Source organism: Canis lupus, chromosome 29, assembly GCF_011100685.1.
Source record: "Canis lupus familiaris isolate Mischka breed German Shepherd chromosome 29, alternate assembly UU_Cfam_GSD_1.0, whole genome shotgun sequence".
Taxonomy (NCBI): Eukaryota; Metazoa; Chordata; class Mammalia; order Carnivora; family Canidae; genus Canis; species Canis lupus.
The window spans coordinates 6,014,087-6,038,523 of record NC_049250.1 but is presented as its reverse complement, the minus strand read 5'-3'; the positions used below and the strand labels follow the sequence as shown (position 1 = coordinate 6,038,523).

General features: G+C 38.8%; 1 non-coding gene across 1 annotated transcript; it reads left to right on the top strand.

Annotated features, from left to right (window-relative positions):
- Window positions 1-7,174: 7,174 nt before the first annotated feature.
- On the top strand, window positions 7,175-7,281 carry LOC119866793. The gene has a single exon (XR_005381304.1). It is a non-coding gene; the product is annotated as a U6 spliceosomal RNA (small nuclear RNA).
- The last annotated feature ends 17,156 nt before the right edge of the window (window positions 7,282-24,437 follow it).

Genomic DNA, 24,437 nt, shown 5'->3' with positions numbered 1-24,437 from the left:
CCTGTTCTTGCCTCCCTCCCCTCCCCTTGCACGCTTGCACTTTCTCTCTCTCTCTCAAATTAGAAAAAATATATATTTTTTAAATCCCATATTTTAACAAGTCTAAAATGTCAGTTTTAAGATGTACTGCTCTTTTATGAGCCACTAAGAGAAAACACTGCCAATTAAAGTATGACACAGAGCTTTCTCATCACTTCAAATGTTTTATTTTATATTTCAATATAAATCCTTATTAGATCTATTTAGATACAGGCTTTTAGCATGCCACTCTTAAACATACATAAAAAGAAAGATATAATAAAAATAAATTAGGATACTTTTAGATCTTTCTCAATTCAGAGCCCAAGTTTCCCAAATGGCTTATTGGTCTGATCTTTTTTTTTGTTTTTGTTTTAAAATGGCTCCAAGCCCAGCATGGAGCCCAACATGGGGCTTGAGCTCACAAACCCTGAGGTCAAGACCTGAGCTGAGATCAAGAGTCAGATGCTTAACTGACTGAGCCACCCAGGTGCCCCTGGTCTGGTAATTGTTGTCCACATGTGTCCACACACTGGCTGCTAATCTCTGAGCCACCATGGTCACTGGCAGCATTTCTTCAAAGATAGCTCCATCATTTTCTCCTGGACCTGCAGCAAGCCTTGGACAGCCCTTCTCCAAGGTCTGGTGCTACTGCTTTCTTGACCTTAGCAGAGGTGTCACGAGGCTTTCAGAACACAGATACAGTCTTTTCCAAATGTTTCTCCAGGGGTTTGTTGCCTGAAGCAGCAAGGATCTGCAGGCATCCTCTAGGCCACCTAAGACAAGGTGTGCAGTGAGACGACTATAACAAGCCCCAACAGGCACCACCTGAACACCCACCCTCCTCAAGATGCTTTAGAACTCTCGCTGGGAGACTTGTGTTTATTTAGTTGAAGAAGTTAGCCCTGGTCCAGCATGTTGTCAGCATTCAACAAATGCCAGTTATTTTCTATCTTTAAGAAATACCTGTAGCAGGGACACCTGGGTGGCTCAGCTGTTGAGTGTCTGCCTTCACACTCCGGGCGTTATCCTGGGGTCCTGGAATTGAGTCCCAATCAGGCTCCCTGTGGCTCCGGGCTTCTCCCTCTACCTATGTCTCTGCCTCTCTCTCTCTGTGTGTGTCTCTCATGAATAAATAAAACTCTTTAAAAGAAATAAAAAAGAAATACTAGTGGCAAATTAGGAGTGTTTTATAAAGGTGCACCTTTTTATCTTATATTGAATAGGGTACGGGGAAGATAAGATAAAATGAGCCACTATCCCACTTGCAAGCTTTCAAAAGAAATCTATAAGGGAATCATTGACTATCAGGAGGGAGGATATTTCACTCATCCAAACAGATTTTCTTTAGTCTGCCAGAGAGCCTGAGATCTGCTATCCTCTCGATGACAATTAAATGTGGATAGCAACTCACCTAGGATTCAGACCAGCTCAAAGGGTTGGTGGCAGCATGGTTGGGACATTCCTTATGGTTCAGTGCAAGTGTCTAAACAGCTTTTTTTTCATCTCTATTGAAACTTAGCTCATTAGTCTGTAGTGTACTTGGGAACCCAAAACAGCCTCATTGGTTTTCTTTTGTGTTATAAGACTTGGAACACTGAATTCTATTTCTGGCCATGACACCTAATACACCTTTCTCACCCAGCCAGAGCTGGGGTTGGAGGGGGAGGGGGAGGCTGGAAAAGGTTCAGGCTGTGGAGGAGCTGTCAGAGGAGGGCATTGAACAAAGACCAGGACACCCTGTCCGGGTTCTGGTTCCAACCCTGTGCCACATGCATCCTCAGCAGGCTGGAGACAGTGGAGGGTGGAGGGATGGGGTCAGCTAGCTGAGGGGGTTACTCAGTTCAGCTGGAAAAGCCTTTATTTCACAATTCTTTTTTAAAAACATTGGCCATTTTAACTGTTAAAAACCATCAGTCCCATTCTCCTGGGCTTGCTTTTGGTGCAATTTGGTATTTCTAAGGGAAATAATCTGAAGAACATTTTGAAATCTTGCAGTGACAGTTCATTGGCTCCAGGAACCAAAATTCTGCTCTCTTTGGTTTTATCTATATAATGAGAAGAAACAGCATAGATCTGGGTGGCAGGCACACAGGAAAATAAAAATAATTCGGGGCACTTGCCTGCTCTCTGCATTTGTAAGCCAATGTGTCAGGCTTCTAGTATTAGAACACCATTTCTAACTTAGTATATGGCTTTGAGTGAAAAAGTGTGTCTTTTTCTTTTATCCTGGCAAACCCTGGCAAGCTGCACTCTGAAACACTGTGCCAAAACACAACCCCAACGATGGTGACAGAGCAAACCCACTTCTACACATTATCACCAATACTGGATTCCTTGATGATTATTTCCTCATCGATAAGGTTACAGAGGTTTCAGGCTTAATGAACTTTTCTGATTTTCTCATTTCTCTCTCAGATTGCTTCATGAATCGACAGTCCTGAGCCCCTTACCACAGTAACTAAGGAGATGAATATCCATGCTAACCAAAGAGGGGCAAGAGCTACTAAACTAATGTGATAAACAAGATTCTCGTAATTCTCTAGGTGCACTCAGGCCCAACACAAGCTGGGAACCTCTCCCCAAGAAGCCTGCTCCTAAAATCTGAAGTAGAGGAGACAAAAGTACCTCAAGGAGCTACTACGGTGTTTCAGCCTCCCTAAGAAAGATTGGGCAGCTCTCACTGGGTGAAGACTGAAGCCAGGGGAGCATGGCCCATGGCCATATGCTGTGTGGCCTGGGGGTGCAGGGCAAGCAGCTATTATAATCTATTTGGTCACTTAGCCTATTATAATCTATTTGGTCACTTAGCCTCGCCTTAGAGTTCCCTCCCTGTAGCTGGTAAGCCTGAACTCTCAATTTATAGATTTCTTTGTTTATTCTAAAGGAAAGAAGCAGGAAGTTCATTTTTACCGGTGACCTTGACTAGATGTCTTTGATGATGAAGTTTAATAGGTTAAAGGTTCATCCTAGTTTATTTATGTCATTATAAAATGACGCCATCCTTGTTTTTATATTTTTTCACATTTAATGAGTGTACTTCTTGTAATAAATTATACCAAACACACACGCACGCACACAATTTAAAGCAAAAGTTTTTCCTTTTTTTTTTTTTTTAGTTTTTAGTTTTTTAGGTTTTCTGTTTTGTTTTTGTTTTTGTTTTTAGTTTTTCCACTTACTCATTTTTATTTTAACTCCACTCCAACCTATAGTACAAAATAGTGTCATATTATTTTCAAATATTTGTCTGGACTTTTAGAACAATAATTGTTTTAAGTGTTTCTAAAGCACTTTAGACTTTACTAGAAAAGTTTTAAAATATGTCAACTCCACAGTTATTCATCAGATACAACTTGTATATCATACATAACATTTGTTGTATCATCTTTGTTTTATCTTCATTTAAAGAACAAAATGTTCTTCCAATGGGGAGGAAAAAAGTTGCAGAAACCATTTACAGGGGCGGTTAATTCACCCTTCTAGCTGTAGGAAATATGAAGAAACGGGTCCCCCTAGTGTTCCGCGTGTGCTGCTGCAGGATGCTAGCGCACTAACTTGTATCAGAGCTTCTCAAACTTTTTAAAAAAGATTTTATTTATTTATTTATTTATTTATTTATTTATTTATTTATTTATTTATTCATGAGAGACACACAGAGAGAAGCAGAGACATAGGCAGAGGGAGAAGCAGGCTCCCTGCCGGGAGCCCGATGCAGGACCCCATCCCAGGACCTCAGGATCACGCCCTGAGCTGAAGGCAGATGCTCAACTGAGCCCCCCAGGCTCCCTCAAACTTTAAATTGTACACAATTATCTGGGGATCTTGGTAAGATGTAGATTCGTATGCAGAAGGTGAGGGGTGAGGACTGGGATTCTGCATTGCTAAAAAGCTCAAAGAGGATGCCAATGCTGCTGGTTTGTGGTATGTTAATGCATTTGATGATGTCTAGTTGTGTAAATAGAATCAGAAAGTTGTAATTACATGTAAAGATCTTTTTAGCTATTAAAAATTCAGAAGTCAAATTCATTTTCCCCTTTCGACCAGAGGCCATATTTAGTGGAAATGAATTGGTTATGTTGAATTACTAATTTCAGAACAGCTAATTGCCCTAAATGAAATTCCTTTGACGATTGACCCTTACTTTTGTAACTACAACATCTAAGAACATGCCTACTTATTCCTTTGCCCACACCTTACTGTTAAAACAGTTCTAAGAACAATGTTCTGTGTTCTATTTTGTCTTCCTAGCAGCTGGCAATGGCTAAATTATAGCAGATGCCCAGCTTATTGGTCTAGAGAGGTGAATTTTCCAGGGGGGAGAACAAAAAGCAGGTGGGCATAGAGTGCCTCACCTCTAGCCATACAGTTGCAGGGAGACCTAGCCCAAACAGTGTTTATTATGAGAGACTGCCACATAAGGGAAGAAGTCTGTGTTAGGGACTGTCTTTCCCGAAGCAATCCACATGATGTCTTCACAAGAATAATAAATGCTCATGCTTATTGGACCTTCACTCTGCTCAGCACTTACTGAATGATATCTGTACCTTTTCTGTCATACTCAGCACCACAACCAAATGAAGAAGGCACTACTGCTCTTGCCATTTGGTCAGGGAAGCTGCTTTAATAGCCCTCCTGGGTAATCTGCTGACTCGGGACACACACCCAGGACCACCTCATTCAAAAACTCTTGCTTTAAACCACTTTGCTACCGCATTTAACACTAGCTTGTGAATGCACAATTTCTGTGCTTCTCTTCCTTAGATAGTTTGCTGCTGGACTTCAAATATGTATGCATAGTGTACAATCCCAAAAACATAAAATCTGTAGCCTTAAAGTGTTGTAAATGCCAGTTTTAGAAACTTGGAAAAGTCAACATCTAAACAGCTTTATAGTATCTCTGAAAGACTTGAGTGAAAATCAATGTAAAAGCCATTGTTACTTTTGGTTTGCTTCCTTCCTCTGTTCCCTCCCCCCACTAGCCCCCCTCACTTTTTACAGTCATCAACTACAAGCAACGAAGAACTTGGATTTGCTATGTCTAGACTGAGGTTCCAATTCCTTTAAAGTTAAAGGTGAACCAGAGTGTTGGGAGTAAGTCACTTACGGCACTTGCTGCTTTGCAATTTATTTATTCATTTAGTCATCTGTCCCTTCTACTGGTCTGTGTGTGCCTATAGGGCAATAACTCTGCCTGTCTGATTTTAGTATTCCAGTGCTTAGCTTTGTGTCTGGTGTGTGAGCACTTCATGTTTGTTGAATATATAAATTCATGAATAATTAATAAGTCTAATTAAGTCAGGCTGAGATTGAAAAATTCCCCAAGAAATGTTCATATTTGGTCCACTAGGTGGCAGCCTTGCCTAATCTTAGATGGCTACTTTTTTTTTTTTTTTTTTTTTAAATGATGAAAGTCTCCACTTGAAGAAAGGAAAACCATTTAGAGAGACCCATCTCCCCCAAGAACATCTCTGGACCACAGTCATTCTTTATGTTCAAGATAGTCAACTTACTGCATTATAACACCGACTACATTATAAATCTTTGTCCCTTGAAACCTCTGGTCTTGTATTATGAAATCATCTTTGAGTGATGACTTGATGTTGACATAACATTGGAGGCAGAGATGAGAAAGACCCATAAGCCTCTGGTTGATATGAGAATGCATTGCTAAGAAAAAGTTTGAAGATTAGTAGGAGGTACACAAGAAAAATCACATAATTCTTAACTTTTTGAGTGTAAGAATTTTGTACACTTTAACAAAATGGATGCAATTTTATGGTATTGCATGTATTATGTCTATTCTCATTTTAAATGTATTTTACACTGAAAAAAAATGTCTTGATTTTAAAATATTCTTAAAGTAAGGGGCATCTGGCTGGTTCAGTCAGTAGAGCATGAGACTCTTGATCTCTGGGTCATGAGTTCAAGCCCCACATTGGGCATAGAGATTACTTTTAAAATATATCTATTGTTAAGATAATAGAAAAGATTTTTTTGCCACATGCAGAGCAAATTACTAAATCATGAATAAATAAGAGACATTAATACCAACCTTACAGAAATAAAAATGATCATAAGAGAACATAGTAACAATAGTATACCAACAAATTAGGTAATCTAGATGAAATGGATAAACAGCTAGAAAGACACAAACTACCAAAATGGATATGAAAAGAATAGAAAATTTGAAAAGATGTCCAATGAGTAAAGAGATTGAATTAATAATTTTAAAAACTTCTCAATAAATAAATATATATAGAAAAAATTAAAACTTCCACAAAGAAAAGCCCAGGGTCAGATGACTTCATTGGTGAATTCACCAAAGATTTAAAGAAGAATTAACCTCAATTCTTCATAAACTCTCCCCCAAAAAAACAGAGGAGGAGGAAACACTTTCGAATCACTCCATTTGCCCAATATTAAACTAATACTAAACCAGATCAAGACATCAAAAGAAAACATCAGGCAAATAATTATATATGCAAAAATAATCAAGAAGATACTAATCCATTCATGGATTAGAAGTTTTAATATTGCCAAGTTGGAGATATTTACCAGAGTGATCTACAAATTTAATGCAATTGCTATCAAAATCCAAGCTTCTTTTGAAGAAATTGACAAGCCAACTTTCAAATGCATATGGATATAGAAGGGACTCCGAAAAGCCAAAAGAATCTTACAAAAGAACAAAGTTGGAATTTCTGGACTTCAAACCTTACTATAAAACTATAGTAATTAAGACTGTGGTATTAGCACAAATTTACACGTGTAGCTTAATGGAATAGAATTCAGAAGACAGAAATAAACCTTCACATATACAGTCAATTGATTTTCAATGAAAATGTCAAGACAATTCAATGAGGAAAAAATATTCTCCTCAATTAATGGTGCTCAGACAACTGATATCCACATGCAAAAGATTAAAGGTGGACTCCTACCTCACGCATATTTTGAGTCAATATACAAATGTTAGCTCAAAATAAATCAAACACATAAATGTAAAAACCAAACCTATAAAACTCATAGAAGAAAGCCTAGGAGTAAATCTTCATGATCTTGGTTAGGAAATCACTAGATATGACACCAAAACAAAACAAAAAGATAGTTTGGACTTTAGCAAAATTAAAAACTTCTGTACATGAAAGTATACTCTCAAGTGCTCGCTTCGGCAGCACATATACTAAAATTGGAACGATACAGAGAAGATTAGCATGGCCCCTGCGCAAGGATGACATGCAAATTCATGAAAGTATACTCTCAAAAATGTGAAAAGAAAACCCACAGAGTGAGTGAAAACATTTGTAAATCATATATCTAAGGATTTGCACTTCAGTATATAAAGAACTATTACAAGTCAATAACAAAAAGACAACCCAATTAAAAAATAGATAAAGGACATGAATAGATATTTTTTTCAAAGAAGACAGGTGGCAAATAAGCCAATGAAGGTGATGATTAACATCACGATATTAGGGAAATGCACAATGCACATCAAAACCACAATAAGAGGGATCCCTGGGTGGCGCAGCGGTTTGGCGCCTGCCTTTGGCGAAGGGCGCGATCCTGGAGACCCGGGATCGAATCCCACATCGGGCTCCCGGTGCATGGAGCCTGCTTCTTCCTCTGCCTATGTCTCTGCCTCTCTCTCTTTCTCTCTCTGTGACTATCATAAATAAATTTAAAAAAAAAAATTAAAAAAAAAAAACAAAACCACAATAAGAGATTATGTCACACTCACTAGAAAGGCTACAATAAAAAAAAAAAAAACAGACAATAACAGTCTTGGCAAGAATGTGGAAAATTGGAACCCTAATACATGGCTGGTGGGAATGTAAAATGGTACAGCTAGTGTAGACAAAAGCTTGGCAGTTCTTCAAAAATTTAAACAGAATTAACAGATGACCCTTCAATTCAACTCCTAGGTATAGACCCAAGAGAACTGCAGAACAGATACTCAAACAAATCCTTGCACATGAATGTTCATAGCAGCACTAATCACAATAGCCAAAAGGTGGAAACAGCCCAGTACTCATCAATGGATGAATGGATAAATTGTGGTATATATATATAAAATGGAATATTATTCAGCAAAAAGAGAAATGAGGCTCTGATATACACCATCACATGAATGAACTTTGGAAACTTCATGCTAAGTGAAAGAAGCCAGACGCAAAAGACCACAGATTATATGATTCCATTTATATGACATATCCAGAATAGATAACTCCATAGTGATAGAAAGATTGGTGGTTGCCAGGGATAAGGATAATGGATAGTGACTGCTTAATGGGTACAGGTTTCCTTTTAGACTGATGAAAATGCCCTGGAACTAGACAGAGGTAGTAGTCACACAACATTGTGAATGTACTAAATTGCATTGAATTGTTTAAAGTTATTAATTTTGTTATGTGAATTCACTTCAGTTTAAAAAACTGCTGTGCTATGATTTTATTTGACTTTATGAATTATTGTTACATTTATAAAGTATTTGGAACTTCAATTTAAAAGTTAACTCCCTGGGACGACTGGATGGCTCAGTGGTTGAGCTTCTGCTTTCAGCCCAGGGTGTGATCCTGGAGTCCCAGGATCATCAGGCTCCCTATAGGGAGCCTGCTCCTCCCTCTGCCTGTGTCTCTGCCTCTCTATCCCTCTGTGTCTCTCATGAATAAATAAATAAATAAATTCAGAAAAAAATATTAAAAAAATAAAAATAGGGCAGCCCCGGTGGCTTAGTGGTTTAGCGCCTCCTTCAGCCCAGGGTGTGATCCTGGGGACCCAGAATTGAGTCCCATATCCAGCTTCCTGCATAGAGCCTGCGTCTCCCTCTGCCTGTCTCTCTGCGTCTCTCTCTCTCTCTCTCTGTGTGTCTCCATAAATAAATAAAATCTTTAGAAAATAAAAATAAAGGTTAATTTTCCTCCCCCAATTTTCTATTATCTGTTACTTTTATGCCAGAATTCTAAAAAAATTATTAAAAAAGATATCCAAAATATAAAATGGTTCTCGATTCCTAGAATATTCATGAGAGACACAGAGAGAGAGAGAGACAGAGACAGAGATAGAGACATTTGCAGAGGGAGAAGCAGGCTCCATACAGGGAGCCCGACATGGGACCTGATCCCGGGTCTCTAGGATCAGGGCCTGGGTGGAAGGCCGCGCTAAACCATTGAGACACCTGGGCTGCCCTCTCTGTATGTCTCTCATGAATAAATAAATAAAATATTAAAAATAAATAAATAAATAATTTTTTAGATCATGTTGCCTGTAACGTTTTTATAGTGGTACTAATAGCTTTTATCATAGTTATGTAGATCTTTATTTCATTGTATATACTTAATACATTAACAGCATTTCATAAAATTTATTTTGAACATATACTAAAATAGCGAATTAAAAGTAAAAGCTTGACAGAGGCCACTTAAAAGGCCTGGATGTTACTAGGTAGTTGGGATTAATTCATTACCTTTGTGGAAAACTAAATTTGTCATTGTTTCCTGGCAGTTAAGGAATAAAGGAAAATATTTTTATATCATATAGTTTTAATTTTCTGGTTGAAAAACAACCAACCAACTAAATGTCTATAAATTTATCTCAAGAAATAAATATATTCTTCAAACAAACAAACAAATAACTGCTGTGAAGGGGCACATGGGTGGTTCAGTCTGTTAAGGATCTGACTCTTGATTTTGGCTCAGGTCATGATCTCAGGGTTTTGAGATTGAGCTCTATGTGAGCTCTACACTGACCTGCTTAAGATTCTCTCTCCCTCCCAGTCTGCTCAGGTGTGCGTGCATGTGCCCACGCGTGTGTGTATGTGTGTGTGCAGGTGCACACACTCTCTAAGAATTTTTTTAAAATAAAAAACTGCTGTGAAGTTGAGATAGCAGAATATATATTCCCTGTAATATCCATCCCTTACCTCTTTTACTATGACCTTCCCTTTCTTCTTTGCTCCAACAAGAGTTCAAAAGGTCTTAGAGAGCTTTATAAATGCACACTTCCTTCCATCATGGCAATGAAAGGCCCACTGCTCCCTCTGCATGAAAGAATTGCTCTCACTGCCTCACTTAATTCACTCCTACTTGGATTTTGTCACCGCAGAGAGAAGCCTTCCCCGACTTCCCCAATGAAATTAAATTCCTTTTATAGGCTGTCATTGTCCCCATAATTCTCATTTCCAGCATTTATTACCATTACAATGTAAAATTAATTTGCATGAGTATCTCTGCCAATGAGACTGTAAATTGCAGGAGGGCAGAGATTATATTTGATTCATCATGGTATACCCAGGGTTCAGTACTCAAGAGGTGTTCAATAAACAATTAAGCATTTGAATGTTCAATAGAATAAATGAATATTCAAAAATTCTTTGCACAGTGCCTTGCATATATGAGGTTCTTAACATGTAAAAAAAAATTTTAGGAAAACAGTTTGGTGGATCTTAAAAACTTAAAGAATTATCATACGATCCAGTAATTCCACTTGTAGGTATGCATCCCTCTAGAAATGAAAGCAGGGGGATCCCTGGGTGGCACAGCGGTTTGGCACCTGCCTTTGGCCCAGGGCGCGATCCTGGAGACCCGGGATTGAATCCCACATCAGGCTCCCGGTGCATGGAGCCTGCTTCTCCCTCTGCCTGTGTCTCTGCCTCTCTCTCTCTCTGTGTGACTATCATAAATAAATAAAAAATTAAAAAAGAAAAAAAAAAAAGAAATGAAAGCAGGGACTTAAGCAGATACTTGTAAACCAACGTTCATAGCAGCATTATTCACAAGAGCCAAAAAGTGAAGACAACCCAAATGTCCACCAAAGATAAGCAAAATGTGGTATATCCACAAAATGGAATGTTATTCAACAATAAAAAAGAATAAAGTATTAATGAATGCTACAACATGGATGAACCTCAGAAATATTTTGCCAAGTGAAAAAAATGAGACACAAAGACCACATCTTTATGATACACCTTACATGAAATTTTCAGAATGGGCAAATCTACAGAGACAGGAAGTGGATTAGTAGTTGCTTCAGAATGGGGGGATCCCTGGGTGGCGCAGCGGTTTGGCGCCTGCCTTTGGCCCAGGGCGCGATCCTGGAGACCCGGGATCGAATCCCACATCGGGCTCCCGGTGCATGGAGCCTGCTTCTCCCTCTGCCTGTGTCTCTGCCTCTCTCTCTCTCTCTCTCTCTCTCTCTGTGACTATCATAAAATAAAAAAAATTAAAAAAAAAATAAAAATAAAAAGTAGTTGCTTCAGAATGGGATGGGGAAAAAAGAATGGGTAGTGCCTGCTAATGGTTACAGTTTCTTTTTGTGATAAGAATGTCCTTTAATTACATTATAGTGATGGATGGCTATATAACTTTGTAAATATACCAAAAACTATTATACCCTGAGAATCAGTAAATATTATGATATGTAAATTATCTTGATAAAGTTGTTTTTTAAATATAAAAATAGTATATACTAGTAAAAGGGCAAATTAAATTCAACATAGGTAGAAGAAAGGAAATAATAAACAGAAATCAAGAAAATTAAAAACAGAAAAATAGACAAAATCAATGAAACTAAAAATTAGTTCTTTGAGATGATTAGTAAAACTGATGAACTATTAGTCTGATCAATAAAAGTATGGTAGGGGCACCTGGGTGGCTCAGTCAGTTAAGCATCTGGCTTCAGCTCAGGTCATGATCTCAAGATCTTGGGATGGATCCTGAGTCAGGCTCCCTGCTCAGCGGGGACCCTACTTCTTCCTCTCACTCTGCCCCTCCACCCACTTGTGCACTCTCTCTCTCAAATAAATAAAATCTTAAAAAAAAAGAAAAAGTAGAGGAAGATGGAAATTACAATCAAGAACTAGATCCTACAGAACTAAAAAGAATATTAAAGGTATATTAATAACTTTATGCCCATAAATTTGACAAGTTAGATGAATGACCAAATCCTTAAAAGGTAAAAATTATCAAAGCTTATTTAAGAAAAAATAAATAACCTGAAGAGTCCTGTATCCATTAAAGAAATTGAATTTGTAGTTAAAAATCTTATCACAGGGTGTGACTAGGTGGCTCAGTTGGTTAAGTATTTGCCTTCAGCTCAGGTCATGATCCCAGGGTCCTGGGATTGAGTCCCATCTCAAGCTCCTTGTTCAGCGGAGAGCCTGCTTCTCTCTCTCCCTTTGCTGCTCCCCCTACTTGTGCTCTCTCTATCTGTGTCAAATAAATTTTTTTAAAAAAATCCTTAAAAAAACCTTACAGACTCCGTTTCACTGGCAAATTGTATAAGATATTTAATAATATCAATTCTATAGTTTTCCAGACAATAAAAGATGAGAGAATTCTTCCCAATTCATTTTATGAGACAACATTATCCTAATACCAAAACCAGAAAGAAAAAAAAAAGTACAAGAGGGATGCCTGGGTGGCTCAGCGGCTGGGCATCAGCCTTTGGCTTAGGGCATGATCCTGGGATCCTAGGATCGAGTCCCACATCGGGCTTCCTGCATGGAGCCTGCTTCTCCCTCTATGTCTCTGCCTCTCTATGTCTTTCATGAATGAATAAATAAAATCTTTTTTTTTTAATCTTTTTTAAAAATAAAAAAAATTAGCAAATCTTGGGATTGAAAGATTAGTTCAACATTAGAAAATCAATGTACTTCATCATATCAAGAAACTAAAGAAAAAAACATATAATCATCTCAATACATGTAGAAAAAGCAATTAACAAAATTCAACTAACATTTGTGACAAAAATTCTCAGCAAACTAAAGATTAAAAAGGAATTTTTAAAAAAGTTTCTTCAAATTCACAAAGATTATGCACAAGTAATTTATAGCTTATATCATCTTTAATAGTGAAAAACTAAATGTTTTCTCTCTAAGATCTGGAATAAGGCAAGGATGTGTGTTCTCATCACTTCTGTTCATCATCATACCTGTTGCCCTAGCAAGTACAATAATACAAAAGGGGGGGCATATAAACCAGAAAAGAAGAAATAAAGATGTCACTATCTGCAGATGACATGACTGTCTATAAAGAAAACACACACACACACACACACACACACACACACACTACCAAAAAGCTACTAAAACGAATAATTGATCTTAGTCTGGTTGCAGGATAAGAGGTCAACATATTACAGAATCAATTTTATTAATATATTCTTAAAACAACAGAAATTGAAATTTGAAATGTTATGCCTTTATATTAACACCAAAAAATCATATACTTTGATATAAATCTAACAAAACAGGTCCAAGATCTCTACACTGAAAAATACAAAACACTGATGAAAGAAATCAAGATCTAAATATAGGGGATCCCTGGATGGCTCTGGGGATCCCTGGGTGGTTCAGTAGTTTAGAGCCTGCTTTCAGCCCAGGGCGTGATCCTGGAGTCCCGGGATCAAGTCCCCCATCAGGCTCCCTGCATGAAGCCTGCTTCTCCCTCTGCCTGTGTCTCTGCCTCTGTGTGTGTGTGTGTCTCTTGTGAATAAATAAATAAAATCTTTTAAAAAAAAGATCTAAATATAAAAGGAGCAGTATACTACATATGTAGCTGGAAGCCTCAATAGTGTGAAGATGTCAAATCTCCTCAAATTTGTGTATAGAATTCAACACAAACCAAATCAAAATCCCAGTAGATTTTTTTAATGGAAACTGACAAGCTGAACCTAAAATGTATAAAGAAAACAAAAGGAATTAGAATACCCAAAACAATTTCAGAAAGATAAAAGTTAGAACTCCTACTACCTGATTTAAAGACTTACTGTAAAAGAGCTCTAGTCATCAAGACCATATATATTGATAAAAGGATAGACACAGATCAATGAAGCAGAAGAGTCCAGAAATAGACTCAAACACATTTGATCAATTGATTTTTGCCAAAGGTGCAAAGGGATTGTCTTTTCAACAAATGATGCTGGAACAATAGGAAATCCATGTGTCAAAAAAAATTTTCTTAATAATTTTGACACCCGGGATCCCTGGGTGGCGCAGCGGTTTGGCGCCTGCCTTTGGCCCAGGGCGCGATCCTGGAGACCCGGGATCGAGTCCCATGTCAGGCTCCCGGTGCATGGAGCCTGCTTCTCCCTCTGCCTGTGTCTCTGCCTCTCTCTCTCTCACTGTTGCCTATCATAAATAAATAAAAAACTTAAAAAAAGATATTAAAAAAATAATAATAATAATTTTGACACCCTAACACCCTTTGACACCTGACACCCTAAACCAAAATTAACTTGACAAGCATCATAAAACTAAAAAATAAAATCTAGAATTAAGGAAACTTTTGGATGAAAAAATAGGAAAAACATCTTCGTGATCTTGGGCTGGGCAAAGATACCTTAGATACAACACCAAAAGCATGATCCATTAAACAAAAAAATTGATAAACTGGACTGTATCAAAATTAAAAGCTCCTCTTCAAAAAGCACTGTTAAGAAAATGAAGACAAGTCTCAGAAAATATTTGAAAATATATACCTGATAAAGATCTAGTATGCAGTATATATATAAAACACTCAAAAAGTGCAATAATAAGAAAACAACCCAATGTAAGAATGGACTAAAATAGGAAGATACTTCATCCAAGATATTTGAATGGTAAATAAGGATATGAAAGATGTTAGAATCATTAGTCATTAGAGAAATACAATTCAAAACCACAGTGAGATACCACTGCATGCCTATTACAATAGCTGAAATTAAAAAAGGTGTCCACCAAGTGCTGGTAAGAATGAGAGGCCTCTAGAATCCTCTTACATTGTTGGTGGGAATATAAAATGGCACAACCACTTTAGAAAATAGTTTGCTACGTGATCTAGGCATTTATCCACAAGAGGAGAAAGCATATATCTATACAAAGACTTATACACAGGGGCGCCTGGGTTACTCAATTGGTTAAACCTCTCCCTATGGCTCAGGTCATGATCCTGGAGTCCCAGGATGGAGCCCGGAGTCAGCTCCCTGCTCAGTTAGGAGTCTGCTTCTCCCTCTGCCCCTCACCTTATGCTCTCTCTCTCAAATAAATAAATGAAATATTAAAAAAATAGACTCATACACAAATGTTCATAGTAGGTTTCCTTCTAATAGACAAAAACTATAAACAACACAAATGTCTATCAACAAGTGGATGAATAAACAAACTTCCTAATGGAACACATACTCCACAATAAGAAAGAATGAATTACATATACACACATCGAAATGGACAAACCTGAAATTATCTATAATCATAGTGGCTTTACTAATAACCACTAAAAACTGGAAACAATCTGAATGTAAAAAGGTAAGCAAACTGTAGTACATCCATAAAATGGAACCCTATTCAGCAATAGAAAGGAAAGAACTACCTATAGGAGCAACAACATGAATAAATCTTCCAAGTGCATGGTGCTTAGTGAAGAAAGCTAGACTCAAAATGCTATAAACTGTATGATTCCATCTATAAGAAATTCCAGAAAAGGCAAAACTACAGGACCAGAAATCAAGTCACTGGTTGCTCATTGCTAGGGTCTGAACAAAGAGACTACTAAACAACAAGAAACATTGGTAGAGGTAACAGAAATTGTCTTTACAGTGGTGGTGGTGGTGGTCATAGGAGTGTATAGAGTTGTTACAATTCAGCTGTACAACTTTACTAAATGTAAATCACACCTCCATCAACCTGACCTTCTAAAAAAGGGAAATATCAATGTTTACTGGAAAGGCACAGGCTTTAGCCAGGCCAAGGAAACGGAGTCTCTTTGAAGAGGAGGATGGAATCATCTTTACCATGGAATGGGGCTGCAGCAGAAATGGTTTGCCATTGGATGGACAAACATGGAGGTTGGAGGTTGCAGGAAAGAGGAGAGGGGCAGACCAAAGGTACAAAGCTGTGAAGTTATAAAATGAGAGATCTGAAGATAACGACATGACACATCAACAGCTCCTACTAACCTCTTCACCTAGGAAATAAGAATTCCTTTCTTGCAAAGGGATTTTACTTTAAGTCCAGATTTAATCTGGACTTTCAAGAATTAGCAAGATCATGGCTACTTTTATGCTTGATTTTTTAAAAGATTTTATTTATTTATTCATAGAGACGCACACACACACAGAGGGAGAGAGGCAGAGACACAGGCAGAGGGAGAAGCAGGCTCCATGCAGGAAGCCCCATGTGGGACTCAATCCTGGGTCCCCAGAATCATACCCTGAGCTGCAGGCGGCGCTAAACTGCTGCGCCACCAGGGCTGCCCTTTTTATGCTTGATTTAAGAGCAACACACAAGGCCCAGGTTCAACCAAAACATAGACTTACCAAGCATAGGCTTAGCAAGTGACATTTTCTACAAACTGAATTACCTCATTGAAGGGCGCACATCAGACTTCCACACACACTCTACTCCACACCAATCACCAACAGAAAATGTATTTCTGTTTCCCCACATATAAAATGGAAAATGCATTTACCTCACAGAGCACTTGTGAGAATTTCTGGTTCTCCATCTAAGTTCACCGTGAAGTATCAGAATAATTTTTGTATAGTTAGAAGAAATTAGGAAATATTAGGTTTTACCTTTTGGTTTCTTATAACTTACAAATTTTAATACTACTAGTCTAAGTTTTGTGAGTTGTTTTTTTTTTTAAATACTTACATTATTGAAAGTAAAATTAAAATCTTTTAAAAGAGAATATAAAGGTTTTCTGCTCATTTTAGCGAATTTGAGCCCTGATGCTTCCATTTAAATCTTCTACACAATACTTAAAACATATATACCCATATATAGGAAATTTAATGTACTTTGATGTTTGTAAATCTATAAGATTTTATTATAAATCTATTATATTATAAATCTAATCTACAATAATCTTAATTGGTGAAGATGAAAAATATAAAAATGAAAAATACATTTACATACAGAAAAACAGAAAAAGACCAGAACATCTTTTTCTTATAAAGAAAGAAACTGGGGATCCCTGGGTGGCTCAGCGGTTTAGTGCCTGCTTTTGGCCCAGACCATGATCCTGGAGTCCCGGGATTGAGTCCCACGTCGGGCTCCCGGCATGGAGCCTGCTTCTCCCTCCTCCTGTGTCTCTGCCTCCCTCTCTCTCTCTCTATGTCTATCATAAATAAATAAATCTTTAAAAAAAATAAAATAAAGAAAGAAACTGGGCAGCCCATGTGGTTCAGCAGTTTAGCCCCTGCCTTCAGCCCAGGGCCTGATCCTGGAGACCTGGGATCGAGTCCCACGTCAGGCTCCCTGCATGGAGCCTGCTTCTCCCTCTGCCTGTATCTCTGCCTCTCTCTCTCTCTCTCTCATGAATAAATAAATAAAATCTTTAAAAAAAACTTATAAAACCAAGTTCTTTTTTTTAACATTTTATTTATTTATTCATGAGAGACACAGAGAGAGAGGCAGAGACATACATAGGCAGAGGGAGAAGCAGGCTCCATGCAGGGAACTTGATCCCGGGACCCCAAGACCAGGCCCTGGAATGCAGGCAGGTGCACTTAGAGCTTAAGCCCTGAGCAAGGCAGGTGTCCCTATAACCAAGTTTTTAAGTGATTAACATTTTTTTTAAAGATTTTTTTAAAAAAATTTTATTCATGAGAGACACAGAGAGAGGGGGGCAGAGACAGAGGCAGAGGGAGAAGCAGGCTCCATGCAGAAAGCCTGATGTGGGACTCGATCCCAGGACTCCAGGATCACACCCTGGGCAGAAGGCGGTGCTAAACTGCTAAGCCACTTGGGCTGCCCTAACACTTTCTTTTTTCCTTCCTCTTTTATAGTTTCCAGATTTTTTTTTGATATGCATAATTTACAGAATCAGATAATGTAGTTAATTTAAAATTTTCCCTCTCAATTTCAGTGCCTTTTCTAAGTAGGTAGATGCCTTTTATATTAATGGCAAATTAATATAAATTTGAGCAAATCAGTGGCAAAGTCACTGAAATTCACTGTAATCCCCCTGGTTCTGGGTCTAATTCCAGACATTCTGCCTCTTCAAAATGTTCTTTTTCAGCAGGTCCTGATACAAATAAGAAAGCTTAGCAAGACTTTCACTAAGAAGATACTGACCATATATGAAAATCTTACGGAGAAAAGGAAGTGACATTTATAGAATGGCTACCACACCAAACGGACTCACTGACACAGGCACTCATGTGCCAGCCGTTGTGTTAAGTGCTTTACAAGTAGTGACTTCTTTCAATCCTCATCATAACCACGTTAGGATCTATCATTACCCCCCATTTTCAGGGGAAGCTGAGGCACAGAGAGGTTAAATCATGGACACGTGAATATTACTGGGATCTGTGCCTCAGTAAACCACTCCCGGTGGCTGAGCAAACCGGCTCTCTGTGCTTGGTACCTCTCCACAGATAACCTTGTTGAATCTCCAAGCACAGAATGAGGTGGGTATGATGATCCCCACTTCTCTCAACAGACAGCTTAACCCTCATGTCAGCCTGTTGCAGGAGCCCGGGTTACAACAGGGAAAGGTAAGCTAATTCGACCATACTCTGCCTCTCCGGCAGAGCAACTAGACACACAGCCATTCTGGGAATTTTTTTTTTTAATTTTTATTTATTTATGATAGTCACAGAGAGAGAGAGAGAGAGAGAGAGAGAGAGAAAGGCAGAGACACAGGCAGAGGGAGAAGCAGGCTCCATGCACCGGAAGCCTGATGTGGGATTCGATCCCGGGTCTCCAGGATCTCGCCCTGGGCCAAAGGCAGGCGCCAAACCGCTGCGCCACCCAGGGATCCCCCATTCTGGGATTTGTACTAACATTAGCACACTTTATTCTCTGACACTAAATTCGGTGTTTTCTACTACTTTTTCTATTTTTCTACTATTCCAGAGCCACTCCATTTTCCAATAAATAAAGAGTGACATTTAAAAAATAAACCGAGGAACTCAATAAACAGGAAAGCCATAGTAATTATTTCTTGGGCATTAAAAATTTTTTAAATGCATATCAGCTCAAATTTTTCCATACTTTTGCATGCAAATAAGCCATCATGTATACTGAGAACAGGCTGAAGCCACACACCAGGCAAGGACTTCAATCCAGATAGAAGGCTTCAAGATTTCCAAGTGATGTGACCTTAACAAGATAAAGCTACTACCATCTGCCACTGTGTTCGCTCCCTCATAATCCTTGTAAATGATCAGCAGAGCAAGACCTGGGAGTCCATTGTTGTTACATAATTAAAATAAACTTGTGTCTCCCTGCTATACAGCAATTTAAGAATTGCCTTTATAAACAGAATGGATAGATTTTGTGAAATGTGCCTGTTTGAGCAGAGAATTATCTGCACAATTATAATATTAAGATCAGGATACAGCTGTTTGTGACTAAGCCCAGGCTCACTGAATAAGTACTATTCAAGCATTACATCACCAGACATCTGCTTCCTGTTTTCATTCTTCCCTCTATCGCTCTATCCCAATTTCCCTTCACCTGTAGGCCACCTAAGATAGCCACAATTAAGCAAGTCTTGTGTTTACCTGTCTCCTTTTCCATCTTTAACTCAGGGTGACTTAGTCATCATGCATGAAGGGGGAGGGGAAGAGAACACAAGGTCCCTCAAAAGCACATTCTGAGACTGGAGGGCTTTTGCCCAGGGAATTCATCTTTACGTGACTAACTTCTCCCTCATTTCCAAGTATGAACTTTTCCTGTTGAGGCAATACCAGCCCCTCCAAAAGGGCAATTGTGAACTGAATCACAAAAGAAAAACCTCCAGCAGCACAATTAAGTCAAGGTACTGATTTACCTAGAGCAATGTCCCCACACTCTGGTACACAAAAAATGGTATGTCTTTGTTTTTGTTTTTTTTTAAAGATTGTATTTATTTATTCATGAGAGACACAAACTCAGAAAGAGGCAGAGATACAGGCAGAGGGAGAAGCAGGCTCCATGCAGGGAGCCTGATGTGGGACTTGATCCAGGGACTCCAGGATCATGCCCTGGGCCGAAGGCAGACACTAAACTGCTAAGCCACCCAGAGACCCCCATGGCTTTGTTTCCATACCTCATGCCCAGTTACAGAACAGGATGTGTTTAAATTTGAGGAAGTTCTTTTTTTTTAAAAATTAATTTATTTGAGAGAGGTGGGGGAAGGGGCTAAAGGAGAGGGAGAAACAAACTCCCCGCTGAGCATGGAGCCCACTGTAGAGCCCCATGTGGGGCCAGATCTCTGGTCACAACCAGAGCTGAAATCAAGTCAGACACCAGTCAGACACCCAAATGACTGAGCCACCCAGGCACCAAGGAAGTCCATTTCTATGCAAATAGGTTGAGGTCAAAGCTTTCCTCAGCCCAAGGCAATATCTTTATTATCAGGGCATTAGAGCTGACAGAGACATTAGAAGTCACTTTACACATCTCTTGCATTATATAAAAATTGTCACTACTTTTCACAGAGTTAAGAAAGGTGAAGTGACTCCTCTAATGGATCCTATTTCAAATGGCTTAAGAATAAAAGCACAAATTTAAATTACCTAATAGGAAATACTCAGAAAAAAGTGTTTTTGAAGTACATTAGATATAGTAAAAGCAAGGTCAAAGCAGTGGAACAGTCTATCCCTTTTTGATTAAAAAAATAATAAGGGATGCCTGGGTGGCTCAGCAGTTGAGTGTCTGCCTTTGGCTCAGGGTGTGATCCTGGTCTCGGGATCGAGTCCCACATCAGGCTCCCTGCAAGGAGCCTGCATGCATCTCCTTCTACCTGTGTCTCTGCCCCCCTCTGTGTATCTCTCATGAATAAATAAATAAAATCTTAAAAAAAAAAAAAAAGAGTAAAGCAACAGTGGTCTAGTTACCTCTAGGAAATGGGTCAGGGACTCACAACAGTAAGAGGATATGGACTTCGACTTCTTACACTTTGTAATTATCATTTCAAAATAAATATGAAGGGACACCTGGGTGGCTCAGTGGTTGAATATCCGCCTTTGGCTCAGGTCATGGTCCTGGGGTCCTGGGATCAAGTCCTGCATCAGTCTCCCCACAGGGAGCCTGCTTCTCCCTCTGCCTATGTCTCTGCCTCTTTGTGTTTCTCATGAATGAATAAATAAAATCTTTTAAAAACTATATGAAGTACTTCTTTAATGAAAGTTTTGGGGGGATTTCCTAGCAGTGATTTTTTTAAAAAAATATATTCTACTCAACCTTTAGTTACTCACTGTATCATCAGTAAGGACATTATTTTTGGGGGTACCTGGGTGGCTCAGTTGGTTAAGCATGTCTTTGGCTCAGGTCATAATCCCAGGATCCTGGAGCTGAGCCCCAAGTCTAGCTCCACGCTCAGCAGGGAGTCTGCTTCTCCCTCTCCCTTTGCCTCTCTCCTGCTTGTGCACATGTACGCTTTCAAATAACTAAAATATTTAAAACATTTCCCTTGTGCCTTGACATTTTTCCTTGCAACCTCTCTTCCTCCACACATTATATTCAAATACAACTGTTTAGATTCCTAACATGGCAAATATAAGATAGCTTTATTGTTAAAAGTTTTGTGTGACAGCTGCCAGGTATCTTAGGAAATTCTGGCTCGTATTGATCCCTATTTGGATCATGAAGACACACACCTCACTCTAGGGATGGGATGTTAACCAGGGAGAAGCCATGAGCTCTGAGACTGTGGAGCAGAGCCAGCAATCAGTCTTCAACAGGTCTCAGAACTGTAAAAAACAAAAACAAACCACACTTTTGTATCATTCAAGCCACTGTGATTTGCAGTTCCATCAATGGAGCTAAAACTAATCCTGAAAACCCAGCTCTGTTATTTGGAGTCTCTGAAGAATAAAACACATTTAAAAAATGTTTTGCCTGTCCCTTGAAATTCATAGGTGATTATCATAGAAGATGGTCCTAATAGTGATTCCTCTAAGTTCTGGTTTATTAAGAAGTGGTTTAATAACAAGGCAAATTATGTAATTCTGGATAAAAATTTAAATACATATATACAGTCTTGGTGCATGAATTACTTTATAAATTGAATCTCAGATCACTGGGGTAGCAATCCTCATATCAAATAAAGTTTATAACAAAGACTGTAGTAAGAGATGAAGAGGGACACTATATCCTACTTAAAGGGTCTATCCAATAAGAAGACCTAACAATCATGAATGTTTATGCCCCTAATGTGGGAGATGCCAAGTATATCAATCAATTAATAACCAAAGTAAAGAGATACACAGATAATAATAACACTAATAGTAGGAGACTTCAACATGGCACTTTCTGCAAATGACAGATATTCTAAGTACAACATCACCAAAGAAACAAGGGCCTTAAATGATACATTGGACCAAATAGATTTCACAGATATATACAGAACTTTCCATCCAAACACAACTGAATACATTCTTCTCAAGTGCACATGCAACTTTCTCCAGAAGAGACCACATACTGGGTCAAATCAGGTCTCAACTGATACCAAAAGATTGGGATTGTCCCCTGCATATTTTCAGACCACAATGCCTTGAAACTAGAACTCAATCACAAGACAAAATTTGAAAGAAACTCAAACACATGGAGGTTAAAGAGCATCCTACTAAAAGATGAATATATCAACCAGGAAATTAGACAAAAATTAAGAAGATTCATTGAGGGACACCTGGGTGGCTTAGTGGTTGAGCGTCTGCTTTCAGCTCAGGACATGATCCCCAGGTCCAGGGATCTACTTCTGCATCAGGCTCCCAGTAAGGAGCCTGCTTTTTTTCCCCTCTGCTCTGTCTCTGCCTCTCTTTCTGTGACTCTCATGAATAAATAAAACCTAAAAAAAAAAAAAAAAAAAAGGCATGAAAACTAATGAAAATGAAGATAAAACCATCCAAAATCTTTGGGATACAGTAAAAGCAGTCCTAAGAGGGAAATACATCACAATACAAGCCTCTCTCAAAAAACTCAAATACACAAGCTAACCTCACACCTAAGAGGGAAATACACCACAATACAAGCCTCTCTCAAAAAACTCAAATACACAAGCTAACCTCACACCTAAAGGAATTGGAGAAAGAACAGCAAGTAAAACCTACACCAAGCAGAAGAAGAGAGATAATAAAGATTTGAGCAGAACTCAATGAAATAGAGACCAGAAGAACTGTGGAACAGATAAACAAAACCAGGAGTTGGTTCTTTGAAAGAATTAATAAGATAAACCATTAGCCAGCCTTATTAAAAAGAAAAAAGACTCAAATTAATAAAATCATGAATGAGGGCAGCCCTGGTGGCACAGTTTAGCACCGCTGCAGTCCGGGGTGTGATCCAGGGGACCCAGGATCAAGTTCCACGTTGGGCTCCGTGTGGAGCCTGCTTCTCCCTCTGCCTGTGTCTCTGCCTCTCTCTATGTGTCTGTGTGTCCCTATGAATAAATAAATAAAATCTTTAAAAAAACTAAAATAAGAGGATCCCTGGGTGGCTCAGCAGTTTCGCGCCTGCCTTTGGCCCAGGGCGCGATCCTGGAGTCCCGGGATCGAGTCGAGTCCCGTGTCGGGCTCCTGGCATGGAGCCTGCTTCTCCCTCTGCCTGTCTCTGCCTCTCTCTCCCTCTCTCTCTATCATAAATAAATACAAATAAATCTTTAAAAAAATAAAATAAAATCATGAATGAAAGAAGAGAGATCACATCCAATACCAAGGAAATACAAATGATTTTTAAAAAGTATCATGAGCAGCTATATGCCAGCAAATTAGGCAATCTAGAAGAAATGGATGCATTTCTGGAAAACCATAAATTATCAAAACTGGAACAGGAAGAAATAGAAAACCTGAACAGGCCAATAACCAGGGAAGAAATCGAAGCAGTCATTAAAAACCTCCAATACACAAAAGTCCAGGGCCAGATGGCTTCCCAGGGGAATTCTATCAAACATTTAAAGAAGAATTAATAACTATTCTACTAAAGCTGTTCCACAGGATAGAAAGGGAAGCAATACTTCCAAATTTGTTTTATGAGGCCAGCATTACCTTGATCCCAAAGCCAAAGACCCCACCAAAAAGGAGAATTATAGACCAATATTCCTGATGAACATGGATGCAAAAACTCCCAACAAGATAGCCTCGATGTCCATCAACAGATGAATGGATAAGGATGTGGTCTATATATACAATGGAATATTACTCAGCCTTCAGAAAGGATGAATATCCACCATTTGCTTCAACATGGATGGAACTAGAGGGTATTATGCTGAGTGAATTAAGTCAATCAGAGGACAATCATCATATGGTTTCATTCATACATGTACCATAAGAAATAGTGAAAGGGATTATAAGGGAAAGGAGGGGAACTGAGTGGGAAAAATTAGAGAGGGAGACAAACCATGAGACTAACTCTTGGAAATGAACAAAGGGCTGCAGAAGAGGAGGTGGGCAGGGGGTTGGGGAAACTGGGTGATGGGCACTGTGAAGGGCACTTGATGGGATGAGCACTGGGTGTTATA